This window comes from Marmota marmota, unplaced genomic scaffold (assembly GCF_001458135.2).
Source record: "Marmota marmota marmota unplaced genomic scaffold, marMar, whole genome shotgun sequence".
Classification (NCBI taxonomy): Eukaryota; Metazoa; Chordata; class Mammalia; order Rodentia; family Sciuridae; genus Marmota; species Marmota marmota.
The window spans coordinates 18,083,754-18,093,072 of NW_026000108.1; the positions used below are offsets into that span (position 1 = coordinate 18,083,754).

The 9,319-nt window shown below is 41.8% G+C and overlaps 1 long non-coding RNA gene across 1 annotated transcript; it reads left to right on the plus strand.

The window, feature by feature from the left end:
• The first annotated feature begins 206 nt into the window (after positions 1-206).
• On the plus strand, positions 207-8,635 carry LOC125610942. Its single transcript, XR_007341045.1, has 2 exons — positions 207-3,260; positions 3,571-8,635. It is a non-coding gene; the product is annotated as an uncharacterized LOC125610942 (long non-coding RNA).
• Positions 8,636-9,319: the final 684 nt, after the last annotated feature.

Below are 9,319 nucleotides of genomic sequence, written 5' to 3' on the forward strand. Positions count from 1 at the left end.
AAGTTAAACATATTTGTACTTCATTGATCAATTCTTTAATCTGTATATATTCATGGAATTCTTGCCAATATAATCCAACCCCTGAGGCAAACATAGTGTCCTTGCCCTCATGAAACTTTTCTACAAAAAAAAAATGTAGACAAGCCATTGAGTGTAGAGCCAGCTGATCATATTTGTAATTGAATTAAAGTATGTAACTACTCTGTTTTATTCTCTCTCTAATGTAGTTTTCTTGTTTTAAAAATCTAAAATATTTCTTTCTTATAAATAATTTGATTATTCACCAGGACCAAAAAATAATCTTTCTGGATTTTGGTTTTTGTATTTGATATTTGCTTGTTTGTGTGTTTCAGTTTTTGTCATTGACATGTTTACATTTGAATAAATTCTGGTGGTCAGACATTTGAAACATTCAAAAAAGGGTATTTGGGGAAATGCAAGAGAGAGAGAGAGAGAGAGAGATGCATATGTATACTTGAGATTGAAACTGTGTCTTCTCAGGAAGGATAAGGAATTAGGATGATTTTTTCCAAGAATTGACTTCATTGTTATGTTGGTGGGGAATGAGTAAGAGAATGAACTCTGGAATCAGACAAGTCCTGTATTCAAGTTTCAGTTTTGCCACTGTGAGAACTTTCCCACATTTCAGTTCCTTATGCAGAACGGGCTGTATCACAAGGAATATATAAATATAATAAATGTAGCTAGCTTAAAAGAATTGAAGCTTTGTTGCAATAAAGGGTAGCTGTAGAGTCTCCCAGTGATAATAATCAGTCCTGGAAAAAACACTAGAATTTAATTTAGAAATCTCCAATTTGAGTCCAAGCTTTTCACTTATTAATCTATGCAAACTTAGAAAAGACTCTTAAACTTCTGAGTTTGTACTTTCCGAGCTCTAAAATGGACCTAATGAAACTTGTTGGTGAGATAATATGTGTGATGGTTATTTTTATGTGTCCACTTGACTGGGGCACAGTGTGCCCAGATATATGGTCAACTGATATCCCGAGTGCATTTGTAAGGGTGTTCCTGGATAAGGCTAACATTTGGATCAGTAGACTGAGTGAAGCACATTGCCCTCCCCAATGCAGAGAAATCTCATCCAATCCACTGAAGGCCTGAATAGAATAAAAGGCTGAGTAAGAGAGAATCTGCCCTCTGCCTGATGGGACTTTAGCTGGGATATCAGTGTGCACACTCAGACTGGAACTTACACCGTCAGCCCTCCTGGTACTCCTGCCTTTGGGACTTTGAAACTTGTATCTCTGGCTCTTCTGGGTCTTAGGCCTTTAGACTGCAGGTCTGGGGGCTTCTGAGACTTCAAACTCATGTAAGCCACATAAACTAAGGGGTGTGTGTGTGTGTGTGTGTGTGTGTGTGTGTGTTTTCTCTGGAGGACCCTAACTACTACAAAAAAAATAAGGCATTCTCTCATTCAATATAGGTCACTACTAATTTCATAGGTGATATGGTTTGAATAAGTGTCCACCATGGACCTATGTGTTAAATGCTTAACCCCCCAGCCTGTGATGTTATTGGGAAATGGTGGAACCGTCAGGAGGTGGGACCTAGTGGGAGGAGTTGGGTCACTGAGGCTCTGTCCTTGGAGGGGATATTGGAACCTGGCCCCTCTTCTTCCTCTCTTTTTGCTCTTCCCCATTGCCATGAGGAGAGAAACTTCCTCTGCCATTCACCACTGTCATGATGTACCACCTCATCACAGGTCCAAAGGCAACAAGCCAGCCATGGCATGAAACCTACAAAATTGTGAACCAAAATTAACTTTCCTCGTTTCAGTTGATTGCCTCAAGTATTGTGTTACACTAACGAAAAGCTGGGTAACCAATAGGGATGTACACTCTGGCAGGAGTCTACTATAAATGATCTCTTATTAACCACCTAGAAGAAAAGTCTTGAACTTGAATTTCAGCTTCACAATGTATAAGATGGGGAAAAAAAAAAAAAAACCTCTTAGATTCTCTGGGCCTCAGTCATCTGGTCGGGAAAATGGAGAAAATAGTGTATGGATTATGGTGGCTATTAGAAATTTGATGTGCAAAGTTCCCAAGCACACCAGAGAATCACTGACAGGTACCATGATTCAGTAGGTTTCATTCTTATTATGCATGTTCCGATATGCTAAAACTCTTAAAATGAAATGTATTATAAATAACCTTTGGATTATCTTTAAGTAATTCTTTATGGTTTGGAAGGGGAAAATCCATAGATACATAAAATACCCAGGATGTCAACTATACAGTATAATCATTTTGTATGATTGCTGCTGATACAGTTCAATCTAAATTGCAGTCTCATATTTGACATAATTATACATAACCAAACACTAATAAAAATTGCTGCCTTATATTTCAAATTGGTAATTATGGTAGTAAACATTAACAACATGTCAGATATAAGATGGTGATTTGTTCTGAAATGTATTAGAAATCATTATACTGTATGATAATTTTAATTACAGTTTGGTAGCAAGAGAGCACGCAGCGGTCTATGGCTCCAAGTGCATGATGGGAACTGGCAGCTCTTCAGCCATAGCTCTGACTGCTGTTATTTGAGCTGAAGAAATGGGCTACTCTTTCTCTGCCTTGAAGTAGTGAACTCAGTCTCCTCTGCAGAAATGTATGGTATGAGATTTGAAGTCATTCTTCCAGGATTTAAATTCTTTCTCTTCATGTCTTGCCAGAAGAACTTGGCTAATGGTCATTTCTCGGTGCCTCAGTTTTCTGTCCTTTAAAATAGGTAATATAGTAATGCCTACCTCAGAGGGTTATATGACAACTCAGGTGACCCGTGCTGTGCGTGAGGCTCAGTCAGCGTCACCAGCATGCCAAGTCGTCAGTATGCACCATGGTGGTGGTTATCATTTTCTATTAATACATCATTTTCCCAAATTTCCCAGGTTCTGGTCTTGGTAATCATGATCTAACGTCCTATTTAATGTACGAATGTGCTGGATGCTAGCTTCTATCTCTCAGGTCACTCTGTATCCTTTAAAATTTAATCTTTCTCTTTTCTTCTCTCCTTCTAAGTTATCTCCATTCCTTTCCCTTGCTCAGTATTGTGAGTCACTGGTGACATGCCACGCTCTGCTCTGTCAGCTCTTGGGAATGCCACCTGGCTTTGGCTCATCTCCTCTTGACTCTGCCGGCTCCTGCCATGGCCTTTGAGTGTGTTGCCAGGATGTACCCTGTGCCCCATCCATCACACTGGAGAAGACCTGAGGAGGCTCCATTGCCCAGCAGGTGAGTACAAGGAGCCAGGAAATCCCCACCTCCGTCCACAGGACATTTGACTCACCTGACCAGTAGGCCATAATTCAAAGATTTAATTCCCCACCCCCCCAAACACACACACACCCCTTGTGAAATTTGTTATTCTAACGTAAGAACCATTCTGCTCATTCAGTTGCCCGTTTCCATCTCTTTTTAAAGATCTCTGGGCCTCGCAACATCTTTATATGACTCTCCCAGCTCCAAGATCTTCATGCACAGTAGGCAGGACTCAACACCATGATAAAGCACCTTTCCTGTCTACATTTCCATTCCGTTTCAGGTAAAATATTCAAGGGAACAGACCGGACTGCTAATTAGAGAACTGTCTGGAACCACCATGAACCGCATTTCTATCGGTGCAATAAGCAAAGACTCTTCATTAAAATCACTGTCCTCTGTCAGGGAAAGCTGTTTCAAGCGCAATAGATCTAATTCACAGGAGTGATCATGCAGACCCAGGTAGAGTATTCATTATTAACTTAAAAAGTATGCCAAATCAATTAAAAACCATTTTAAAGGGAAGGGATAAAATTTAGTTCTACCTAACTGCAGCTCTGCTCTGATTTATCTTCCAGCCACTTTCAAGGGATTTTACTTGGTTCTTAATCTAACATTCATTGGAAAGGGTAATTCTCATGAAATTACAATGGCATCTCTTGCATCGTTTAATGCAAATGTTCCCATTCTTCAGGAATAGAGAGTGGCTTCTCCAATAAAGACTCCCTTCAAAGTGCAGAGTGGAAGAGCCCTGGGAGCTGCTGGTGCAGAATAAAGCATGGCATCTCAGAAGCTGCTCGAATTTAGAACTCTGCCCGCATCCTTGTGACAAATTGTATTCCAAATATAGGTTATTCACAACATGTTTGTTATAAGGCGAGGCCTATGAATTCCCGCCGTGTCTTTCTTTACAAACATGTCAAGACTTGTGAACCCCTTAATGAAATGCAGCCTTTTAGAGGCAAGAGAAAGCCACAAAGATTCCAGGAAGAAAAGACTCTCTTTCCTGGGACTGGGACCTTCTTGTGCTAGTGATAGCTGCCCTAAGCAGAGGTACTGTGTCATCTCCGAGGTCCCCGAGACCAGCCACTTCAGTTTTCAGAGGGAAAGACTAGCATCTGAGAAAGAATGAGATTTTTTCCAAAGTGTCAGAGGCAAAACAAGCAGGGCCGGGGCTCACCTGCCCAGCCCAGGACACCCTGCCACTGTACTGAGTGTCTCACGGAACTCTAAAACACCGTCGGTCCTGATTGGGGCACTTTTATAAAGTCCCATGGGGTACCAATCTTCTGTTGTTCAGATAAAGTGCCATAAAACTTGGAAGTGAGCTTACCCCAGTAGGATATTTCCCGTCATGCTACGGAAGTTAGCTGTATTGATTTCCCTTTGGGCATCTTTTTTAGCCAAGACCCAAGGGTACTATCCTTTTCATTAGTTAATTCATATTGCCTTTCGGGTAAAGCGCCACTATACACTAGTCAGCAGAAGTCCCAAGCTCAGGATATATCTTTTTCCTACTAAGACCAACTGGGGGCTTTCCAATGTGGCTAGACCCAGCAGTCTACCCAGTTCTAACTTTGTTTTTGTTTGTTTGGGTGCTGGGGAATGAATCCAGGGCCTCATGCATGCCAGGCAAGCACTCTACCACCTGAGCTACATCCTCAGCCCTCCCAGTTCTAGTTTAAGGCAGAGGCCAGCCAATGTTTCCTATAAGGGCCAGATAGTAAGTGACTTATGTTCTGCGGACCACTTGGTCACCAGTGTAATTATACCACAACCTGCCGAAGAAGCCATAGACAATACGGAAGCAAATGAGTGTGACTGTGTCCCAATAAAACTTTATTTGTCTACCCTGGAACTGAATTTCCTATCATTTCCATGTGTGGTGAAGCAGTATTATTCTTCTGATTTTTATTCAATCATTTTAAAATGCAAAAATCATCCTTTAGTTGACAAGCTACGAAAAAAGAGGTAGTGGGCCAGACCCACCTCACCCATCATGGCTTACCTACCCTTGAATTGGACTGACAGGGAGCCCAATGTAAAAAAAAGTTCCTTTTGCTACCCATGATAAATTATTTTTAGCATGCATCTGGCAAATGTGTGTTTTGTATTAAATGTGCATGTTTTCCATGTGTTGGGTAGGTTTAATAAGATTATATCCCTCTTGTTAATGACCCCATCAACCATTTAGAGTTCCTGGATAGAGTATCTTCCTTCATGTGAAGTATAACTTAAAGGGCTCCCTTGGCCACCAAGAACAGCTGTGGGATCACTGTTCCACCAATCAGATGAAAGAGAAACCGCTAGATCCATGACATGGATGACATCCAGTTGCCATGCTTTCTAAGACCCGGATGTTTAGCCTTCACATGTAAGTACTGCTTTAATTTGGGAAAGAAGTATTTTAGCTGCATGTACGGCCAGTATCAGCATCAACAGATCAATCATTTGGAATCATTATCAATCTTTTGTCTGTACAATGAAATAAGTAGGAACGCTTTATTTAAATACCTTTACAGCACAACTCTACTAGCATCAGCATATTACAAAAACCAATTTTCTTACATCAACTTCTATCTACTTCTAATTCTGTAGCATAGCTCTGGGGAGTTGCTACAAGGTCTGTGTAAACTGAAAATCTAAATAACATTATGACGCCTATTACAGAACTAATTTATAATCTAATACCCCAGTTGAATTTAATATCCTATTTATTTATTCAAGCAAAATATCTGGAAAAAAAATATGTCACATCATAATGTAGTTGTTATGAAAATGGAAAAATAAAACAGAATTTTAGAGAAAGCATGATAATTGCTAGGGGCAGGTATGAGCAGGAATTTCAGAGCCCCTCACACGCAGGAGAGGTGGGAGCCCTTTAATAAATAGAATTTTTGCTTTATAATGCAATTATTGTCAAATTTAGTATTTTACATCAAATTTACAACTTTAAAATGTGATTCCTATTAACGTTATCTGCTTAGAGCTACTGCAGCATAAAACTGTTGGCCAACAGATGCCACCTCATCAACTGTCTTTAACAACTCCATTCCCATCCTGGATGGAGGAGCTGCGCTTTACGACAGCGTTTATAAGCACACACTGCCAATCCCAATGCATAAGTGAGGTGCATCTATATAATACCTGGACGCTACTGGGAAGAGCTATTGAGCTGTTCTCAGAATACCAAGTGCCATGCTGATTTCTTTACCTTAAGATAGAAGGCGGGAAGGGAGGAAAGATGGAAGGAGGAGAGGGAAGAAAGATCTGATGACATTTGAAGAAGCAAAGCATAAACATAAAAACACTCTGAAATGATCCTTGCATCCTATCCCTGGACACTTTGAGAGGCAGTGGGGGCCTCTGATGAAAGTTTAGTGGACTCAACAGGACATTTGAACTATACTTTCCAAAACTCAAAAGAACCAATGGGCATGTGGGCCCTTCTGGTACACGGGGAAGTGACTATTGCAGTCCACTCTGGAGACAGCATCCATAGGTGCAGCTTAGGAAGCAGGCCACAGCCATTTTATGAGGAGAGATGCTACCAACTCAGAGCTCCAGGGCTGGGCAGCTGCATTTACACTGTGACTTCCACTCATCACCAAAAGGCAGAACAGATAGCACCCTACATCCCGGGGTCTCAGACGTTGAGGTCCTTGCCTCCTGCTCCAAAGTTGCATGTCTGGATTGGAAGGCCTACTCTCAACCTCTTGTATTTTTAATAAGCTCCCCAGGTTATTCTGATGTACTTCTAAGTTTAGGAACCTGTGGCTGCCATGACCATCTTTGAAAGACATCTGGGAGGAGCCCTCTGCCCTTGAAATTATTATAACACTACTCTCTCAAAAACCTGGAAATCCCATAATTAGCAATTCATTCCTTTGTCTCTTAAAGGTTTTCTGGTCTCTGTGGGTACTGAAATTAGACTCAGATAAACAGGGGAAAAGAAATAGCTTAAGTCCTCTTAACACATCATACTGAGGCCCTGAAGAAATTAAACAGGCCAACTCCAAACAATATGAAAAGGGCGATAAAAAAGACTCAAAAGGAAGGTAACAAAGACACAGGAGTAGACTCTCTCCCGCACACGTAAACACACCTGGGTTCTGTGATCACATGTAACCTCTGACCAAAATGCATGGTGTCATACATATCCACCTACCAAAGAAGGACACTGAGTATAGGCTCACATCAAAAAAAATTCCCACTTAGGTCCCCAGGGGTTCTAGGAGGCCCTTAGCTCCAACCGAGGGATCTTACACAGGTGTCTATTTTCAAAACCAAGCATGTGGAGACTTTGGAGAGGAAGTCTTGGTTCCCCCCGACAGAGGGGCTTCTTCTGATGGGTTGCCCCTTCCAAATATACAGCTGAACCCTATTTCCCAAGAATCCTTCCCAGCACAGCTCCTGCCCATCTCCTCTGAGTCCTCCAACAGCATCAGCACAGTTAGGAAGCTTGGGAACAACAAAGACCGTCTCCTCCCTGGACCATTTCCTCTGTTCTCTGTGCAAGGTGTGCATATGTAACAGAATTCCAGCTCAGCAGTCTATTGATTATTACCTATAAATCTAGCTACTCATAAAAAGGTTCCATGAAATACAATCCAGGGACATAAATCTCTCTAAGGGAGATGAAATCTGATGGGAAATAAAATTCTCTCATTTCATTTATTCCCTTGTTTAAAAGACTGACTTTCCAATCAACTATGAACATTAATGTGAGACAGCAGATAGATGGGGACAGAGTATCAGCTTGAGGGTCAGACAGAGACAGGAGAGCAAATGCAACCCTACCAGTCACTCCTTTGCACTGCTATGAGATTAAATTAGATATATTGTAATGTACCAAATATGTGAGTTAGGAGCTCAAGATGGTAGCTGTAACAAGAAGCACATCTCTACCTTTCAAAACTCTTTAATACAAAAAGAAAATGATTAGCAACAACAACAACAACAAAATTCATACTTTCTCCAAGTCCAAGGGGTAGCTAATAAAAGGTATTCATTTGACTGACATTTATTGAGCACCAGCTGTGTGTCAGGTTTTGTCCTAGGCCCTGGGAACTTGCCCAGGCCCAATGTCTCATCATAAAAATTATAGTTCCAGCCCTTTTGGCTACATCTGAGAATAAACAAATAGTGGGGAAAATTTTTTTTGCAAAAATTCAAATATTGCACACAGGCCCAGTGCCCATGTCCTTCGTAATCCTTGAAGAGGCGTGTCCATTCTCTTGAAGCCTCCGGCCCAGCTCCTCCCCTACAACTCCTGAAAAGGGGTCATTTTCTGAATCTCCACACTGTTCTGCTATTTTGACTCAACAAAATAACACCTCCCCACACTGTGAGATGTGTAAAAGAAGGGACAGGCCTCACTAATTCTTAGGGCCCCCCCTAGAAGAGCACTGAAGCATAGTGTTTAGACCTCACTGTGGCAACGGCCTCCGCATCAGAGAGGCCCCCTAGGCCCTCCCAGTCACCAGAAAATCGGTCCCTGAGCCCAAGCAGCTGAGTTCCACATATATCTTTCCACAGTAAAAATGACAGAAACTGTTCCTAGAACAAGAAGAAAAGCTCACCAGGCTGAGAAAAATGTTGCCACTAGCCTTCTCCCACTGGCCAACAAAATCTGCCACATTTGTTCTCACCTAACCTTTTCATTCTTCCACCTCCATATTTCTGTGACCTGTCCATGTGGTAAAATCCACATTCTGCTCTCTTCAACATGCTTGAACAATAAGATGGTCTTTGGCTTGAGTAAGCCAATACTCTCTTTGGTCTGGTCTGGTCTGATTTGGCCTGGTTTAGTCTAATCTGATCTGACCTGCCCTGTTCTGGTTTGATCTGATCTGATCTAATCTGGTCTGATCTGGTTTGGCCTGGTCTGGTCTGGCCTGGTCTGGTCTGATCTGGCCTTACCTAGTCTGGTCTGGTCTGATCTGGCCTGGTCTGGTCTGGCTTGGTCTGGTTTGGCATGGTCTGGTCTGGTCTGATCTGGCATGGTCTGGTCTGGCCTGGCCTGGTCTGGT